Consider the following 21,454-nt stretch of genomic DNA (forward strand, 5'->3'; position numbering starts at 1 on the left):
TACTTTATGTAATATTGCACTGAAGAGTCCATTCCAGCATCAGTATCAAGCATGATGAGCTGCATCATTCTACAACACTAAGATTTCTAGCTACAACTCAAGTACCATCTTGCCAGCTATCAAAAGAGATAGAATCAAAAATATAATGCTTGATGTCCCATCGAAATCATCATTTTTATATTTTGTATTCTTTATTGTGGTTTTCATAGTATATACAAAACTTGAATGTATATGCCAAAAACGGAAACCGAACAGTGATCCATCACACCCCCTCCTCCTGCCCCCCCCCGGTCCCAACAGAAATAACCAGTTCTTCCATTGATAAGAGAACAGCATTAAACATGAGATCATAATATCATTCCATACAATTATATCTTCATTGCATAACTTACTACATATAGGGCAATTATACTTGCTATTAAAAATGTTACATCCATTCAATAGAAACCCCTTCTATTCTCCAGGAAATCCTCCCATTGATCATTGCCATAAAGGTTGCCATCACATCCTATACACGATTTGCTTTGTTAGTTCCCGGCTCCTCCCCTTCGCGGGACCATCTTCTCAAAGGAGCCCAGTTTCCAGCCCTCTTTTCTGTGCCCTGCGCCCCCTCCTAGCATAAACTGCTGTTTCCAGCAGATATACTGCCAAGAAACTGCTCAGCCACTGGTGGCTGGTAGGTGGAAATGGATCTAGCCAGTCTAAATACCGTCATAGCAATGTATAAGAATACCTGCACCTGCGCCGATAGTAAAGTATCATCCACCCCTAGTACAATCAGCTGTGATGACATATCTATTTTCTGTCCCAATTGGGATTCCAGTATGGCGCAGACATTTCTTTTAACGGCATCCAAGCTGGGGCAGGATGCAAACATATGCACACTATCAGCTGCTTGAAATCAGCAGCGCGGGCAGGATGACCCAGCCAATCTTCCCCATTTTGCGATCTGAGCTGGAGTGATATATAGGTTAAACCATGTTTTAAAACACTGCAGTTGGAGGTTAGCCGCAATGAATGACTTTGGGCCAAGTGCAGCGAGTCTTCAACTTCTCCCAATCCCACCTGTAAAAGTTCCTGCCAGCGATCATAATGCTTGGTTAAATCATCTGGCATCATCTCATTCCGTATCTTATACATCCTGCCAAGAAGTGTGGTTGGCCCTTTCAGTAGCACCTCCACCAGTGTCACCCTGGTGAAGCCGCTGTGACCCCTGCCTTTCTTGCTAAGAAATCTCTTATCTGAAGATATTTGAAGAATTGTATATTCTCCACCCCATATATCCTTGATCAGATCAAACGGCATTACCCGCATATCTTCCATATCATCACCAATCATTCTCACTCCTTTATTACATCAACATTTCATATAACCGTCATTAAAGATACCAGGAAGTTACTCATTATTGTACATTGGTGTATAGGCATTAATAAGTCCCGAACCAAGTCTTTTCCGGACCGAAGTCCAAACTCTAAACGTACAAATCAGGGTCTTAAACTAAACCCTTTTGTAATAGTTGAATTCAGTATGCCCCATAAGACACCCGCTAACCTGCCTTCCTAGTAATAGCGCATATATTGAGGTGGAGGCTTCCCCCTGTAATCTATCCTTTTCCCCATTGAGTAGAATACCCATTTTATATGATACCGAAGCCCAATGATATAGCTCGAAATTAGGGACAGCCCACACACCTCTATCCCTTGGGAGCATTAAATGTTTTAGCACTCTTCAAGGGTGGCAGTTAGCCCACAGAAATCTAGAAACAATCTGGTTCAAGGACTTAAAGCAGCAACTGTCTATGGGCAGAGTAATAGCCCTGAAAAAGTATAACATTTTTGGCAAAAAAAGGATTTGAATTACATTGCTCCTCTCAACCAGCGTAAGCTTGAGGTTATCCAACTGAGCAAAATTCTTTTAAATTTTGGGAGAAGCAGGCTCAAATTTGTTTCAACAATTTTTGTCACGTCTGCCATAAGTTCAACCACGAGATACATCACCTTCTGTACTACCTGCGAATCATTCAGCTGTAGCCCCTTACTGATCACAATTTGGATCTTTCTTTGGTTAAGCAGATAGTCAGAAATATACCGAAGGATATCAGTTTCCTTCTCAATTTCTACCAATGCGCCCACAGGGCTAGAAGTGACAATTGCTAGATTGTCAGCATAGGCCAGGCTCTTAGTACCCTACCCCCCCAATTACTATGCATTGCGAAAACCCCGTTATTACCTACGATCTTTCTGATTAACAGATCTATGTATAAAGCAGACAATAGGGGGGGGGGGAACATGGACAACCCTGGCGAGTTCCCCGACTAATCTAAACTGGATCCGATATCCCTCCCATTATCGCCACTCTAGCCACTGGGTTGTTATACATTATTGCAATGGCCTTAATAAAACTTTTTCCTAGCCCTCTGCTCTCTAAGGTTGCCCAAAGAAAAGGCCAGGAGACCCTATCAAAGGCTCTCTCCGGATCCAGCAGAATTAGCGTCATAGGGTCTCCGGTAATCCCTGAAGCATCAAAGAGTGCAATTGCCCGTTGAACATGGTCAATGGTACTACAGCTGGGGACAAACCCGTGTTGAGTTGGAGAAACCAAGTTCTTTATTACTCCAGAAAGTTGTTTAGCTAAGATTTTAGCATACACCTTAACATAGCTATTTATTAGCGTGATAGGTCCATAGGACCCCAGCTCCTTAACTGACTTGCCCTTTTTGTGAAATACTACTATATTGGCTGATCTCCAAAAGTCAGGTGCCCCCTGACCAGCTTGAGCCTCTAAAAAGACATCCTTCATCTGTTCCTGTTGGCAGGGAGCAAGTTTTTTGTAAAATTCCCCAGTTAATAGTCTCTTCCTAACGCCTTCACAATCGCGAGGGATTGAATTGCGCTCCAACGTCCTCTTCCGTAATGGGTGCCTCAAGCGCCTCGCTTTCCTCTAGCGATACATTCTTCCCTGGTAGCCCGACCATATAATCCTCTATTTCTTTTTCCCCACAATTGATTTCTTCAGTATAAAGATGTTGATAAAATCGTTGGTATGTCCGAGGGCTCAGATAATAAGCCAACCAAAGGATCCTCAATTGACTCAATACCCCCTGAATCATCCGCTGTCTAGGCGACCTCTGTCCCTGCACGCAGGCAGGTCACTCCCCGATCTGCTTCATGGCTCTGCTTGCATGGCTCTGCCTGCATTGTTGTTGCCAAATCCTGTATTTTTCCACTGTGCCTAACTTGCTTTCTTGCCCAGACTTGTTTTTATTCCTCTGTGCCTGTACTTATATTCTTGCCTAAACTTGTTTTTCCTTCCTGTGCCCAGTTCTCCTGCTGCTGGGTCCTTGCGGCCCCGCCCCCCTGCAATCCCATTTGCCGCCCGCTCCCGCCTCACTGCTGCTCCTTCCAACCTCATCCCTTCCTATGGAGGCCGTGCGCAGCGGGCACGCCGCTGGCGCGCCGAAGGCGCGCATATGGCAAGCCCGTCTTCACCCATCCGTGCCTGGACCGCACCCAGCGCCAGGACCCCTGGACCCCGCGAACGCGATGACGCCCGACACCTCTACGATGCCAGAACCCTCCACACACTCAACACCGGACGATCACACACCTGCTTCCTGGCCGCCCGAAGCTCACCCACGGAGCTTTCACCTGCCGGACCTGCAGCTTCTTAAGCATCCACCCCACCATGCTGCCAACTAGGAAAGAACCCAACCACCTCAGATGCATCCTTCTCAACACCTGCTCCACCCGCAAACACGCTGTTGAACTCTCGGACCTACTCGACTCAACCTCCCCAGACGTCGCCTTCCTGACGGAGACCTGGCTGAACCCCGCCTCGGCACCCGACATAGCAATAGCCGTCCCGGAAGGCTACAAGATCACCTGCAGGGACAGCACCAACGGAGCAGGAGGAGGAATTGCCATCGTCCACAGGAACACTCTCAGAGTCTCGATCAATACCGACGACACCCTCCGCACCGCCGAACACCTGCACTTCCAGATCCACACCGACCCCAACACCACCCTCAGAGGAACCCTCATCTACAGACCCCCCGGTCCCCGACCACAGTTCAGTGACTCCATCGCCGACTTCGTCAGCACACACGCCCTCGCCTCCACGGACTATATCCTCCTCGGGGACCTGAACTTCCACCTCGAGAACAACAACAACACCAACTCCACCACCCTGATTGACAACCTAGCTAACCTCGGACTCAGACAACTCTTCACACGACCCACCCACTCCACCGGTCATGTGCGTGACCCCATCTTCTCCGCAAGCCCACACGTCTCCTTCAACCACACCACCAAACTCCACTGGACCGACCATTGCTGCATCCACTTCATCTTCAAGAAACCCACCACACACCACCGCACCCAACAGATGCCTCGCCGCTGCTGGAGCAAAGTCACCGAAGACCAGCTAACCACAACCCACGCCCAGAGCCCACCAGCCGACCCCACCAAGCCCGACACCGCCGCCCGCAACCTCAGACAGTGGATAAATGCCTGCGCCAACACCCTCGCCCGATCAAGAAACCCTCCAACAGTCACATCAACAAAAAAGCCAGCTGGTTCACTGAAGACCTCTGGGCCTCCAAGCAAACCTGCCGAAAGCTGGAGAAGATCTGGCTCTGTGAATGAACACCGGACAGACACGCAGCCCACAAGAACGCCACCTGCAGACACCATCACCTCATCAGATCTGCCAAAAGGGCCTCCTTCAAAGACCGCCTAGACAACAACGCGCACAACAGCAAAGAGCTCTTCAACATCATGACGGAACTCTCCAGCCCCACCTCCAACACCGACGACATCCCACCCTCGTAGGACCTGTGCGACTCGCTGCCCACCTTCTTCCCCCGCAAGATCGCAGACATCCACGACAGCTTCAACGCCACGACTGCCCCGACAACCACTGAGACCTCCTCCCCCACGACCACTATCCGCTCCAACCGCCTGCTCTCCTGGACCAACATCAACGACGACAACACCATCAAGATCATGAACACCATCCACTCTGGATCTCCGTCAGACCCATGCCCACACCACATCACCACATCTTCAACAGAGCCAGCACATCCATAGCACCCCATCTCCGGAAAGTCATCAACACTTGCTTCGAGGCAGCAACCTTCCCGGAGAGCTGGAAGCACGCCGAGATCAACGCCTTACTCAACGCCTTACTCAAGAAACCCAAGGTGGACCCCAAGGACCTCAAGAACTTCCGGCCCATCTCCCGGCTCCCGTTCCCGGCAAAGGTCATCGAGAAGACCGTCAACGAACAACTGACCCGCTACCTTGAAGAGAACAACATCCTGGACCCTTCCCAGTCCGGGTTCCACAGCAACCACAGCACCGAGACTGCCCTCATCGCCACCACCGATGACATCAAGTCCCTGCTGGACAACGGAGAAACGGCGGCCCTCATCCTCCTGGACCTGTCAGTCGCTTTCGACACGGTCTGCCACCACACACTACGAACACACCTCCACAGCGCCGGGATCCAAGAGAAGGCCCTGGGCTGGACCACCTCCTTCCTCTCCTGCAGAACACAGAACGTCTGCCTTCCCACTTCCGCTCAGAAGCCACCGAGATCATCTGCGGCATACCCCGTTTAACATATACATGGCACCACTCGCCCACGTCGCCCGTCGGCACGACCTCAACATCATCTCCTATGCCGATGACACCCAGCTGATCCTCTCCCTCACCAAGGACCCCCACACTGCCACAACCAACCTTCACGAAGGAATGAAGGCCGTCGCTGAATGGATGAGGAACAGCCGACTGAAGCTGAACTCGGACAAGACAGAGGTCCTTATCCTCGGATCCACCCCTTCGGCCTGGGACGACTCCTGGTGGCCGACCGCACTGGGAACTGCTCCAACACCCACTGACCACGCATGCAACCTAGGGGTCATCCTCGACTCCACCCTCTCCATGACTAAACAGGTCAACGCCGTCTCCTCCTGCTTCAACACCCTCTGCATGCTCCGCAAGAACTACAAGTGGATCCCCACTGAAACGAGAAGAACGGTCATCCAGGCCCTCGTCAGCAGCAGGTTGGACTACAGAAACGCCCTCTATGCAGGAGCCTCAGACAAACTCCTGAGACGGCTCCAACACATCCAGAACGCCTCTGCAGGCCTGATCCTCGACATCCCTTGCTGCAGCCACATCACACCCCATCGGAGAGTCCTGCACTGGTTCCCGGTCAACAAGAGGATAACCTTCAAGCTCCTCACCCACGCACACAAGCCACTCCACAACATCGGACCAATGTACCTCAACAGACGACTCAGCTTCTACACCCCCACCCGCCAGCTCTGCTCCACCGACCTCGCCCTCGCCACAGTGCCCCGCTTCCGAAGAGCGACCTACGGCAGCAGATCGTTCTCTCACCTCGCCACCAAGACCTGGAACACCCTCCCCATCCACCTACGGCAGACCCAAGACCTGCTTACCTTCAGAAAACTCCTCAAGACCTGGCTTTTCGAGTATAGCAGCCTTGAGACCCTCACGGGTGAATAGTGCGCTTTACAAATAATATGATTGATTGATTGATAGTGTGCAGCGCTAGAAGGTGTTCAACTCTCTCACTACATTCATAAATTTTAGAACGTCATGCCACATATTTTCCTTCCGTTTTTTTCACAGAGATGTCCAATATTGTTTACTTTATTAAGGCCACTTTTGTTTGTGCCTGCCCTATATCCCCTGTTTGTGATTACCCCCACCAGCTGTGTATCTGCTTCAAGTAGCTTCCTATACAATTCCTGCACATGTTGGTATTCCTTCTTCTGACATGTCCACCCATACCTTGACGTTTCCCCTCTTACCCCCATTTTTAGAGCATCCCCAACTACATCCAACCTCGCGCTTCCCCTATTCTCAGCTATGAACTTTGGGATCCAATTCCTCATATGTTCGATATACTCCTCATCACAGAGGAGTGCTCTATCAAAAGTCCAACGTGATATTGGGGGCTCCGTAGTTTGTATTGAGATTTCTAAACCCAGCGGATTGTGATTAGACATAATACGAGGGAATCTGAGAATCCGACAAGTTGTCAGTTTCCCCTGGGACACAAAAAATAGTCTAGCGTGCGTCTGATGTGGGGCAGAAAAGAAATTAAACCCTGAGTCTTGGGGTTCTTGCGGGGCTCAGACTTCTGTTAGTCCATGTGTCATACATAAATTAGCTAAGGATTTAAAGACTTTAGGTTTATGCCCATGCTATGACCTTCCCCTAGCTTAATATTACTGGAATTCATATTTCTATTAAAATCCCCACCTACTATTAAAGGAAGTGGCCAGACAACTAGTTCTGTGTTTAAACAGCTAAACAAGGCAGGATCATCCAATACTGAACCATACACTGAACATAGAACAAAACAATAATTGAGAATACAGCATTGAGTAATGACCCACCTGCCCGTTTGATCCGACTTTGAGCGTGGGAATCTAATTGTGCTTTTGCTGAGATGCGCAGGAAACTAACTGATATCCTGCTAGTTCTGCCACCTTTTGTCTGCCTACTTCCACATGTGTCTCTTGCAGACATACTATGTCTGCCTTCAGATATTGGATGTCCTCATTAATCCTTCGCTTTTTAAGGTTTTTTTTTATCCCACAAATATTAACAGATGCAATTCTTAATTTACCCATTCCCTTTTGTGATCTTTAAAAATTCCTGCCTCTTACTTATAGCTAACAATGCTATCTCATCAGATTCAACCAACTGGACCAGCCACCCACCGGAATCCCCCATCTTCAGGCAAGAAAGGTCCATAGACTTTTGTGATGCCCCCTGCATAATGTTGCTTCCCGCCGCCACCCATCATGACTCCGCCAAACCAAACGTGTAGAACTCTATTCATAATATTTTAAAGTCGACACATACAAAAGGCAGAAGGAAGAGAAATTGGCCACCAAGAAAGAAACAAAAGAAAATACAACCATAATATTTTGGCCTGATTCAGCATCCCTCTAGGTTCTTTCTATTTCCCGGTCTCCAAAATTTCACATAGGAAATCTTGTGCCTGTATTTCGGAGGGGAATACCCTTGTGATTCCCTTATAAATAACCTTGAGTCATGCCGGACTCAGTAGATACTCCTCACACCCTAACTTTTGAAAAGGCATGATTAATTGCCGAAGCCTCCAACTTCTTTCCACAGTGGTGAGGCAGAAATCTGGCCTAACAAAGAAGGTGTGTCACTCGGCAGATCATCTTGTTTCGGGCCTCGCTTTATCAAATACCGCTTGTATCAGGAGGAAATTCCAGAAAAATATTAAAATGGCTCTAGGCTTTTTATCAACATCATTCTGCCCTTTCCTGTTTTTAAGCATAAGTGGAAAGCTGTACACTCGCTGCACCTCTGTGTCCCAGTCCCAGTGTGCCAATGCGGGCAGACCTCCTTTCAGCAGGCGTAGCATGAACCCTCTGATGTCCCCCCCTTCTGCATTTTCCGGTATACCCAAGAGTCTCTGGTTATTTCGCCGCTGGCGATTTTCAAAGTCTTCCAACTTCCACTTGACGTCCATCATCCTGGTCTCATTTGCTGTGACTTGCCGTACAATAACCTCAGCTCCAGCCTCCAATGCTACCACTCGATCTTCCAATGCCGCTGTTCTCTCCGCAATATTTCGGTGCACGTCTTGCTTTTTTTCCGAATGGCTCCGTGTACCTTCTCTGTTGCTAAGCAGGCCCTCTTGTGCTCCTGTCTTGCTTCCACTTGCATCTGTTTGAGAGTAGAGTATATTAGTCCCATTGAGAGAGATGATTCTGCTGCTGTCTTTGAATTGGAAAATACATTATTTTCCCTTGTGCAGTGTCTTCTCCTCCTGGTCCCCCATCCTCAATCAAAAAATGAGTAGTTGAGTAGTCGCATTTTAGTTGGCTAGATCGGCTATGATCTAGTTCTGATTGCATTGTCTCAGCTTCCCTTCCACCTTTGTTTCTCCTTCTCCTTGTGTGGAAAGAAAGCCGTTTTTGAGTACTTGGGTTGGCGAGTGAACAATCAGAGTCAATCTCCGAGTTATCCAGATCTGATAAGTGATTTTCACTGACATTGGCGAGCTCAGAGTCCTCATTAAGAGAGAAAAATCCCCCCTGCCTGGGGTCCCCCGGCCTTACACCAGCTGTCTACAGCTCTCCACGTGACACGAATCACCAGGTATGCGAGTTCACCAGTTTTTGTGTATATTCTCCCCTGCTTAATCCTCCAGGCATCCGTTCTTTGACAAGAGATCTTCGAAGTAGGCTCTTCATGCCAGATTTACCCACAGAGCAATAGATGGGTGGCTCCTGCAGCAGTTACACAGCTGCCATCTTGCCTACCGAAAATATCATCATCTAACGTACCACAGTATCAAGTAGTGAAAGTTAGATGTATAACGAGAATGAGGATTGTCTAGGATCACACATTTGTCAAATAAACAAGTGTGTGAACAAGTTAGCAGATTTGTAAGGTACAACACTGTGACACATCTCTAGACAAAAGGGTGAGTTAACAAATACTTGTCGCAATCCAAAGCTTTTATCCGGGTCTCATTTGAGCAGCACTGCTGAAAACCCTTTTGACCTTAAAAGTTCTAAACCTGAGACTAAATGACCCTAGCAGTCTAGTGATTCAATGCAAGACATTTCCTGTGTTTCTATCCTTGGGCTAATAGGTTTATTGACATGCTGTTGATAAGACTTTCTTGGCTTCCTCATCATCAGTATTCCCTTTGGGTGTAGAGCATGACAGGATACACCTTATCTGTGTGTACATAAGTGTATTGCCTGCATTCTTATAGCTTGAGGTTGAAAACCAGACACTAAAGCGAGGAAGAATGGAGACAGGGCAGGAGAAAGAATGGAGACAGGGCAGGAGAAAGAATGAAGACAGGGCAGGAGAAAGAATGAAGACAGGGCTCCCTTTAGAAATTGAATGGGGGCCTTGTTCAGTAGAGGATGCAGATAACATGTGTTTCCCCGAGTTCTGCCGTTTTGGTGGCTGGGAGGAGTGAGGGGTGCAAGTGAAGAAGTTTCTAGGCAGGGCTTTGCCTTTTGTGTGTCTGATTATTGCCACACAAGGTTGAATGATAGCCAGATGCAAGATCTCACACTTCATAGAGCTTATGTTGTGAGCGCTCCAGATTGTCTGTTCTGGACCATAAACTTTAAATATAATATCTCAGAATGAACAACCCAGGGTAGTAACCAGCTTGGTTGGTTATAAACTTAAGAAATTACATAAATGGACATGCAGAGCTGCTCAAAGCCGTTAGCTTACTGTTTCAGTTTATTATTAGTGCATTAGGTAATCAAACCCATAAACAAATACAACCCAGACAATTATAAAATCTTACTTTAATCTACAAGTAAATTAACAAAATAATACTGTTAAAATCAATAAATCCCTATATCCAAGTGGCAAACGCAGGAAAATCATGCAGTAGATGTTTTGTACAAGCAGATAAAAACATACAGTACAAAAAGCATGAACAGTGTAAGGACATGGACCTGACTGCACATAACAAAATCGTGCTGATGTGCATTGTAGGAGCATAACCAAATGCTGTGCAAAAAGATCATTGACAGTTTAAAAAAACAAACCATTTTGCATTAACCTTGCTAAGCAGAGAGGAATCGTGCAAAAATGCAGTGTGCAACATCAGCATACATACTGTTCAAAACATCAAAGACCTTCGTATAAAGTAACTTAAAATTAGATCTCATGTCCTCCCGGGATTACAAAGGCTTGAGGGGAGTAAGAAAATCGTATACTATCAAACAAGAGAAAAAGCAAACAATGATTAAAAGCAAACACTGATTGTAAGCAAAGGCTGCCAGTTTCCATGAGGCATTACAACGCACTCCATAGTGCTTAATTCAAAGTAACCATTGCTGAGCAGCCAGAAATAGACCGGATAGGGGGCTCGGTACCTAGTACCAGTCCCCTAGCAACCCCTCCATTTAACCTAACTCATGATGACACTGGGATAGAGGTTGATAGCTCCCTTTCTTCCTTTTTTGTTTCAACCCCTAGCAGCCCATCATAAAGAGGATCCTTCTGCAGTCACATAAGCTTATACCCTATCTAAACCGTAAAACATACCTCTATTTACAGTACTTTTTAACAGCTTATTAAAAGTTGCCAAAAATGACAGCAATCGAATGTTCAGCATAAACTTCTGCGGGTTTAAAGCCTCTATGGCCACCGACCTACGAGTTCTTACTCCCAGGGCTAAAAACATTTTACGCAGCAAGGTACCTGCAAGCATCCTTGAGAGCAGTGGCTTGCGGCCAACCGGCACCCCAGCACCAGCGCTCGGTTCAGCTCTGTCCGCTCTGTCATGAACCGAAAAACCATAAACTGTAGGCCTGTCTTCACACTCCTTGATCCATCACACTCCTAAACTCTGCATCCCACTTCGGTGGTACCCACACGATACAGAAACACTTCCTACATTGGATAAAAAAGACAAAACACTTCCAAACACACACCATACACAGTGTAGAGCGCTATCAATGTAGGCAAGCACTTCAGTGCCCACACCAGGAGTAGTAAGCCCCATATACATTTTTAATACAAAAGAACACAACAATCAGCAGCACATATTTTGAGTAGGAATTTGACACCCTCCTGTAAATTAAGGGTACACAAGTTTATAATTGGGATAGATTGAAAACAATATATGATGGGCAATCATAGGGGCCTCCTGTGGACTTAAAACTAGATCAAAATGACTATGGATATATGCTTGCGACTGGCTTTTGGCGAAGGGTGGCCTGAAGGTAGAATTGAACGATTAGCAGGAAGTTTCAATGTACTGTGCAGACATATGTTGGTTTACATAGGTATTTTTTCTATATCCTTGAAATTAAAAAGCACGGGGAACTTGTCAATCGAAAACAGTTAGAGAAATGAGAGCTGGAGGAAGCCGGAAACATTGAAAACTCTGGTAATATGCCTTTCTTATGGGAAACATCCTTTACAACGAAACTTTTACAACGCAGTGCTTTTACAATGCTGGTTTTACAACGAAAACCATTACAACGCATTGCGCTGGGGGCGCTCTAGGATAGGGAATAGATTTAATTTACTATCCAACACCTTCCCTAGTGTCCACGGGGACTGGAGTTGGAATAGTAAATTAAACTATTCACTATCCAGCACCCCAAAGCGCTATGCGTTGAAAAGGTTTGCGTTGTAAAAACTGCGTTGTAACAGCAGGCGTGGTAAAAGCATGCGTTGTAACGTCATACATCCCTTTCTTATTTGTTAAAATAAGTATTGTACTAGATCGACATTTTTCCTGCAACATGTTTGATCTAGCTAAAAGAAATGACAATCACGACCTTCTACATGTACATGTTAGAAACATTTTGTCTGCCTTGCTTCTTTTCTCTTTTTTTTTTCTCTTTTTTTTTGTTTACATTCAACCTCTGGAGTGCATAAAGAAGCCCAAGAACATCAAACATATAGGACATGTATATTGCTGGTATTCTTCCTAATGTAGGTGGACAATAACTGGCTCAAGCTGATTAACGACCCACTCAGTAGCACGTGTTCCGGTCATCACAGGCATTTTTTCCGAGCTCTAAATTATGGGATTGAGCATGTGTAGATCAATTGAACAGGATCTTGGGACCTAAGGGAAAGGAGGAGCTGGAGCAGTGAGCTCAGAAGCCACTGTACAAATGCTCATTTAAACTTCACGCAGGTCCTTATCGTTCACAGTGTCAGGTGTATTTGTCGCTGCATTTACCTCAAACTAAGATTTAATGGATTATATGCTGTAGTATTTTTAAATTAGGTTTTCTGACGCCTCCATCTAAATTCATCCAACAGTACACGAAAAAATACAGTTAACACGGATATCCGCCATAAAAAGAGTATACGCGCCATTATCTTTGACAGTAGGCTTGAATGTATTTCTAAAGCGCACTTTATTATGGGGGCTCTTTACTTTAAGACATTTCAAACTCCCGAGTGTTACTTGTGCCAAACGTATTCCTCCCTTAATCATCAACGTTGTATTTATTCAGCTGCGTTTCTTGATTTTCGACTGAAACATACTGCATCCCCTCAGGCACATTGGGTTTTAAAGAACGAACCCTGAGACAACACAGGGGATCAAAGCACGTATGAGTTTTACAAATATGAAGGTCGTATCTTGTATAAACACACATATATTTCATTAGGGGGTTTTCAGGAACATAAATAGATTTCATCTTTAAACAATGTTTCATTTTTTAGCATCATGTTGTTGGCCGGTCATACCATTCCGAATCCGACGCAAGCTCCCCTGATTCAGGGTATCTGTCTGTCAGACCTCATTTTCACGAACTGCCATTATTGATAGGTTAAAACAAAAGATTGTTCAAACCTAAATTCAATAGCAAAGGACACTGCAAAAATCAATCCCACTGTATTATCAAAAAGAATATAAACTTCAGGATGAATCATACCCGCCCAGTTCAATTTCAATTTCAAATCAACTTTATTCGGTTTTCAGTATGAAAGCCACAAAAGTACAAATTTATACAATAAAAAAAGAACCATTAAAAACATTAAAAATTCATAATATGTTAAAATTAGAGTCTCTTAATGCTAGACTAAACGTTTACTCAAGTTCATAATAGGGCAAATTCTGTGTTTCTCATGAGTTCATACGATGTTTAAGGCACGTTCTAAGGTAGTGTGCCACAGATTTTGACACTAAGGTGTTCTCCAAAAACTGCAATGCCAAGTATGCTGGACGGCATCTTCTGACCTTCATTACTTTTAGAATTGGTAAAATCCATCTCTTACGGAATGGGGTATAAAAGGTGAAAAAAAAGAGGACATGAATTGTGGATTGAGGGGAGTTGGAATCGCAGGGACACACTGTAGTGTTATGTGTCCAGCTATTCTGAGTAGGAAATGAAACCATAGTATGGAAAAGATTAAACCTGAAACGGGTAAGAAGTAGTTTTTCAAAGTGGGTCAGGTCTTGCTGCAGATATGGTTGTATAGATGGAACAGTTTGTATCATGAGGCAGTGTTGTACTGATGATTTGCTTATTTCTGTCATCATCCGTAATTGGATTAGGTGCGACAGGCATGTCTTTTTTAGTTCTTTTTTTGCTATATCCGTTACTGACTGCGGATCATCAAAAAACCTCGAGACCTATATCTGCAAGGAAAGATTTTACGTAGTTTAGCCACTTTATCTTTTCCATATGCTCTAGGTTCATGCAGTCCTCAATAATAGCTCTTGTAAGTTTGCATTCGTCTATGGCCCATATTCTACGCCATAGCATTATGGGTTGGATCTTGATGAGATCTGAGATGTGGTCCACTCCAAGTTCTAAGTGGCATCCGAAGGTAGTCGTACTCTTTGGGACAGCTAATAAGAATTTGAGGAAAGAATTTTCAATTCTTTGGATTTGTTCTACATTTTCTATTCCCCAAACTCCTGCTCCAAAGATGGCCGTGCTGATGCATTTTGCATTGTAGATCTTTATCATCTCTACCAAGGGTTTTTTTCCTAGGCGAAGAGAGAAAGCTTTTAGGGCGCCCACTGTTCTTATGAGTGATAGCTTACGGGAGGTTATTACTTCTTTCCATTTGAACTCCTCATCAATGGTGATGCCAAGATATGGATAAGTTTTCGTTCTTTCAAGGGGTAGGTTGTCCACAAGGATTGTCTTCGCCTTTTTCCCCTTGAAGCCGGTGTGCATCACAAAGGTTTTCTTTATGTTGACTTTCAAGTTAAGGTTAGTCATAAAGGTACAGTAGTTGTTTAAAGCTCTCTGTAACTGAATCGGAGTTCGGGCAAGGATCACCGCATCATCGGCGTATAACAATGCTGGAATTGGTCGCCGACCTGCTGTTGGAAAATCTTTTGTTCCCTGTAGCATTGCTGCCTCAAGTCCATTAGTGTACAGCGTGAATAGGAAGGGGGCCAGCACGCACCCCTGCCTGACCCCCTTCTGTATTGGGAAGCTGTCTGTGAGTTGTCCTTCCAGACCGTATCTTACCTTGCCCGTGGCGCCAGAGTACAGCTCGCGCAAAAAATCCACTATTGCGGGATCTATCCCCATGTCCAACATTATTAGCCAAAGTTTTGAGTGTTCTACACAGTCAAACGCTGCCGTAAGGTCAATGTAGACCATGTGTAGACTAGCTTTTTTTACAGTTGTGTATTTTGCGGCCAATAAGGTTAAGTTCAGAACTTGGTCCTCGGTGCTCAGGCCCGCCCTGAACCCGTATTGAAGATCTGAGAGGACCCCGTGTTCTTTAGACCACACCTGGAGACGATCAAGGAGTATCCTCCCTGCCATCTTTCCCACTGAGTCCAAAAGTGAAATGGGTCGATAGCAGGAAGGACTGTCCCTATTTCCTTTTTTGAAAATAGGGACCAGGATTGATGTTGACCAGGAGTTAGGAAGATTGATTTCCTTGGCTGCATTCAATACCTTTGTTAAAAGGGGGGACCAGAGATCGGGGAGAAATTTATAGAGATCCATTGGAACGGAGTCTGGACCTGGCGCTTTGCCATTTTTTGCTGACTTAATGGCTTTCTGTGTCTCGTTAATGGTGAAATGTATTTCTAGCGGGTATTTCACCAATGGAAGAACAGGTAGATGGGCTAAGTCTCCAGTTTTTTTCTCTCCAAAGACCCCGAGAAATGGTGCACCCAATCCTTCGCGTTTATTGCAATGTCCAAGGAAGGGCCCTCATTATTCCCAACTAAAAATGGGGTCTTGACTATTGTCCAGAAGGCTAGACTATCTTTTTGAATGGTACTGTCTAAGAGCTGGGTCCAGAGGTTGCATTGTATCTCTTTTTTCCTTTGCTTAAGTGCATGTGCATATGATTTCCTTAGTTGCACTATCTCTTCTCTGTTTCGGTCTTTCTTTGCTAGGGCTTTCTTTAGGCTAGAGTAGGCTTTTGTACACTGGGTATTGAACCATCCTTTTCTTAGTGTGTTATTTTGTTTTCTAGGTTTAGTTAGTTCATTTCCTATGGTTTTCACTATTACGTCATAACCATTCAGAATTTCTACAGCAGTAGCAGTAGGGTTTAAACAATTATCAATATAGGTCCTGCATTTTTCAATTATTCTTTTCGTGATCAGTTCTTGGTCTAGAGTGCTCCACTTTAAGGTGAAACCGTTCGATCTGTTTAAGATGAGTTTTTCTTGATGCAATAGAACAGAGTAATCCTTTGCTGGATTCTTGTAGTGAGCAGGCTCAAGAAATGTTAATTTGAGTGGGTAGTGGTCACTGAGAGCGTTGTTATTCACTTCAAAGTGCTTTATGCGTTCTGCGTTAATGTTGGAAACCAAGATGTAATCAATTAATGTTTGGGCGCCTCTTCCGTGAAAGGTTGACATAAATTGGGTTGTCGGTGTCATTATCATATTCGCAAACCCTAAATCCAGCTCGAACATGACAGCTTGTATTTTAGTTCCTTCGTCCGTGTGTGAAAAATGAGTTAGAGGATTATCATGTTCATCGCTGATCCCACATATGGATGCGTTACTTTTGCTGCATATGTGGAGATTAAAGTCGCCGCCCCAGATTATTGAATGCGAAACTTTAGCATATTGATTTTTTCCACGTTTGTTACTTCACTGATTTCACTTAGGGCTTTGAGTAAATCCATCGGGGTCATGTTATTGTAAAAGTTTATTATTGTATAGATGACTTGATTCGTTACTTTGATATTGATCACTTGATAGTTCTGGTGGAGTACTATAGACGTTATTTCCTGACAGGGCCAAAGGTTCGAGATGTATGTTATTAAACCCCCTTTGCTTCTCCCTGAATGTGATTTTATTGCGTGAGAGAAGTATGTTCTATATCCCACCAAGTGGACTGGTTCATTCAGCCATGTCTCCTGAAGACATATTAAATCATTTGTATGGGCTAAGTCCAGAAACGCTTTCTCCGAATGCTTGGTTGCGAGGCCCGCCACATTCCAAAATAACAGGTTCCTCTCAACAGTGGTTGTATTGTCAGTAGGTGAAGTCATAAGGGGGAGAGGTAATTCATGTGCCGATGGGTTTGGTTGATCTACATTCAGGGCTACTTCGAGCAGTCGGTTATTTAAGGGAGGTAATGATATTTTCTGTAGACCAGAAGCCAATTTGGGATGGTGAGGCCCGGCTGTGATCTGAGTGATTCCGTTTTGAATTGCGTGTTTTGGAGTGGTGTCTTGTGATCTCAGTTGTAGTGGACTTTGGACCTTTCCGAGCATATTTGATTTAGAGATACTAGCTGATGGAGATAAATACATGCTAGTTTTGAGCATCTGACTTGGGGTGTGGAACTGTGATGATGGTCAGTCGACCATATCTAGGCAGCTATAATGGTTAAAAGTCGGAGCTCCAGTCCATGGTTCGTTGTACGGCTGTTGATTTGGTCTCCTGCCAAAGTTATTCCAATCACCTCGTTCTCTATGTTCGTATCCCAAATCTCCCTGAGGGTGGAACCTTTGTAAGTTTCCCTGTCTCCTGTTGCCCTGGTTCCAGTTTCTTGGTCCTTGCTCAGGTTGACTCCAGGACCAATTAGATGGCCAACTAGGATCTTCGAAACAATGATTTTGTCGAGGGTAGAAAAAGGATAAGCGTTTAACATATATTCCTTCATTTTTTTCTGGGGTGTCCCAAGAACAAATGTAGTCGACTGCCCGTGGATTTTCAAAATTTACTATTATGCAGTCTCCGGGAATTGTTTTTGGCTGGTGGCCTATCCAGGAGACCCTTCTTACCGTGGTGATTCTGGTGATGTTACTGGGGTGGTTGGGCCTGTTGATATTTAGCCAGTATCGCGCTTTGTTTAGTAATGACCAGGTAGGTTCGTCTGTGTCTCTGGTTAGTTCAGGGACGCCCGTTAGTATGGCTACAAAGGGGGCTGCTTCCGGGGGGAGGTTTACTACTTTCGGCCATCTTTTATTAGATCGTTCTGGTTTACTGGTATGGCTCTGTGTTTGTTCGCATCTGGGGGTGTTTGAGGTAGGTAAAACGGAAGGAGTTTTTGCCTGGTTGTCCTTGGCAGAACTGGGGTTTGTAGTCGATTGGTTTTGAGGGCCGGAAGTGAGTTTTGCGTTATTTTGTACAGGCTTTGTTTTCGTAGGGTTAGGCTGATTAGTTGATTTATTTTCCAATTCTCTCGCATTTTCCGTTATGATCTTAGTAGTGTCCATGGTAGTCGGTTTGTTGACTGGTTGTTTTAATTAATTAGTAGCGTTAGTTTTTTCAGAATTAGTGGCAGTGCCTAGGGAGACAATAAGATCGTTTTTTCTTGAATTTGTGGTTGTTTTCGCGGAGGCGATTAATATAGCCATTTGTTTTTCTATTATTTCGAGGCTTTTTTGTAAAGGTTGTAGTTGAAATTTTATCATTTCTGAAATTTCATGTAGCAGAGAAGTATCTACCTTAGAATGACTTGTGTTTTTTGCCGTGCGGGGAGCAGACTTTTCTTGTTGATTCTGTTTGGTACTAGGTCTGTTCCCATGATCTTCAACTATAAGGACATCGGAAGCAATATTCTTAGAAGATTCTGTGATGTCGATGTTCTGATGAGTTTGATGACTGGGGAGCAAATCAGAATCTAAATTGGTAACAGTTGTGTGTATTAGACTGTTAAGTCGTGGTTGTGTATGAGACTGCTTTTTAGGGATTGCTCCTTCCCTTATGCCTCTGGATTCTAGCTGTGTTAAGTCAGTATTTGTTGGTTGTGTACTTACAAAAAGGTCGGGGGTCAGTTCAAGATCCTGGGAGGATTGTGAATTGGATAATTGTGAAGTTACTGATAAGTCAACAGTATTAGGTAGTGCATGTATTTCAACATTTAGTTCCATGGTCGACTTATTTAGAGATACCACATTTGGGGTTTGGGCCTGTGCCAGCATACCCATGGATGAGCGCCGTGCTTGGTCTAACTCATATGAGACACGTCGGTCAATCATCAAGACAGTTTGATCAATGGTTTCATTTACTTTGTGTAAAAATTGTTCAATAGGTCCAACAGTTGTAGTTATGTTTTTTTTTCCCATGGTTTTGCTTCTAGAGCCTCTTGTAGTCATTGTGTATTGAACAGCCGGGAAAGGTAAAAAGTATGGGTCCTGGGTTAGTAATGTGTCATTAGGAAGGATGCAGCATTCTTTTGCTTCGTGGCGATATTTTTACTCAGATATTTTTACCTTGGCTTAGGTGTTAAAGGGGTGCGCCCGGCCCGGTCTCCTCCGGTCTGTGACGGGCTAGGACGGGCCCACCCTTGGCCCAGGCTTCGCCCAGCTTCCCGCTCGCGTCCCGCGAGGGGGAACAGTGACGCCCTTTATGCGCCTCCTGGCGCGGCGTGCTGGGGGTGTGGCTGGAGACCACAAGGGCTGCCGGGATTTGTAGGCAGCCCCTCGCCTCGCTCCACTCGGCGGTCCCGCTGTAGGTGTAGGATTCAGCAGGACGGCGGGAGGGAGGCGGTGGGGGGTCTCAACAGCCTGCGGTGGGTTTTGTAGAGGGGAGCCTTCCCCTGTCAGCTCAAAGAAGTTCAGAATGGCAAGATGCAGGTAAGAACGAGATACAGCGTTTCAGCGTGTCGCCCAGTTAGTTTGAGGTTGTATTCACAAACACAATGGTACTTGGTTAGTTCTTTTGCATGAACACGTCTCCAACAGGACAAAAAACAGCCTATTTCTCTCCTCGTCTCAGTCCGTACATAATTGTGGTGTATCCTCTCCTGGGAAAACTAAGCCCAAGATACATACAACATAAAATACTTTCATTCCTAATGAACCTATTTTAGCAAGTTATATACTCTGTTTTTGTGCTAGCCCGCCTCTTCACCATATCAGCCTTCCTTCATCTGGAACACCACCTCCTCTATTTTTGCCTCTCTTTGGTGACTGTATGGTGTTTCATGACTGAAGACAGAATACAACTTTCCTGCTCTAGACATACCCAGTAAGTGTTTTTTAGAAGATAAGAGCTTACCCAAACTATGCTTTATTAAGTTTACTTCTACTGCAACATGGGCATGTGATCTGCTATGCCCAGGTGCATTAAGGTGGGGTGGTTTAAGGCTGAAGGCCAACATATGGCTCTAATAAACCCCAGCTCCTGTAGGCTAATCCTTCACCAAAGGTGCAGTTAACCACCTGCTGCAACACTTTGTGGCAGACTACATCCCATTGCCTGAGCAAGGGACCCAAGTCTGGGCATACCCTGACAAGTTAGGGGGAACAAAGTAAATGCAAGGATAAGATGGAGGGAGCTCTGAAACTGCACCATCAGTCTCAGATCTGGGTTTAATCCATCACCGTTCTTTAGCTCACTTCGCCACCCCTGTTTAGACACCGCTATATGCAAATCAGTCGACCCTGTGCCTCATGGGAACAGTCCAGCCAAAACTGCCAAGCCATGCCTTCCCTGGACTGAAAACAAGCATCCTGGGACAGGTTTCGGGGTAACACCCCTCATCAGCCAGGCTAGCTTGAATTCAGTGGCAAAGTGAGCAAGGGACCCATGTCTGGGCATTCCCTCCCAACTTAGGTCCAACAAAGCAAACACAAGGGGATGATGGACGGAGTGCTGAAACTTTCCAGATACTCACCTCCAGTCTCAGATCTGTCTTGAATCCATCATGGTTTTTTAGCTCACTTTGAAACACCTGTTCAGACACAGCTATATGCAAATCAGTCTTGACCCTGTGCCTCATGGGAACAGTCCAGCCAGAACTGCCAAGTCTTCCCTGGACCGGAAACAAGCATCCTGGGACCTGTTTCGGGGTAACATCCCTCATCAGCCAGGCTAGCTTGAAACAAGTGGCAAAGTGAGCAAGGGACTAACATCTGGGCATACCCTGCCAATTTAGGGCGAACAAAGCAAACACAAGGAGATGACGGACAGAGTGCTGAAACTTTTTGGACACTCACTCCCAGTCTCAGATTTGGCTTGAATCCATCATCGTTCTTTAGCTCACTTCAACACCCCAGTTCAGACACAGCTATATGCAAATCAGTCTGACCCTGTGCCTCATGGGAACAGTCCAGCCAGAACTGCCAAGCCATGTCTTCCCTGGACCGGAAACAAGCATCCTGGGACCGGTCTCAGAGTAACACTTCTCATCAGCCAGGCTAGCTTGAATCAAGTGGCAAAGTGGCAGGCTGGTGTAGACCAGTCAGCTGGACATGAGGGAGTTATTAGTTTTTTAGGGGGCATCTCTAAGATGCCCATCTGAGTGTACTTTGTAATATGCAAACAAACACAAGGAGATGACGGACAGAGTGCTGAAACTTTTTGGACACTCACTCCCAGTCTCAGATTTGGCTTGAATCCATCATCGTTCTTTAGCTCACTTCAACACCCCAGTTCAGACACAGCTATATGCAAATCAGTCTGACCCTGTGCCTCATGGGAACAGTCCAGCCAGAACTGCCAAGCCATGTCTTCCCTGGACCAGAAACAAGCA

General features: G+C 45.4%; 1 protein-coding gene across 6 annotated transcripts in view; it reads right to left on the minus strand.

The window, feature by feature from the left end:
* The window catches only part of CTNND2 (catenin delta 2), a 3,216,642-nt gene that overhangs the window by 2,064,194 nt on the left and 1,130,994 nt on the right, over positions 1-21,454 (minus strand). The gene's annotated exons all lie outside the window — the stretch shown is intronic.

This window comes from Lissotriton helveticus, chromosome 4_1 (assembly GCF_964261635.1).
Source record: "Lissotriton helveticus chromosome 4_1, aLisHel1.1, whole genome shotgun sequence".
Lineage (NCBI taxonomy): Eukaryota > Metazoa > Chordata > Amphibia > Caudata > Salamandridae > Lissotriton > Lissotriton helveticus.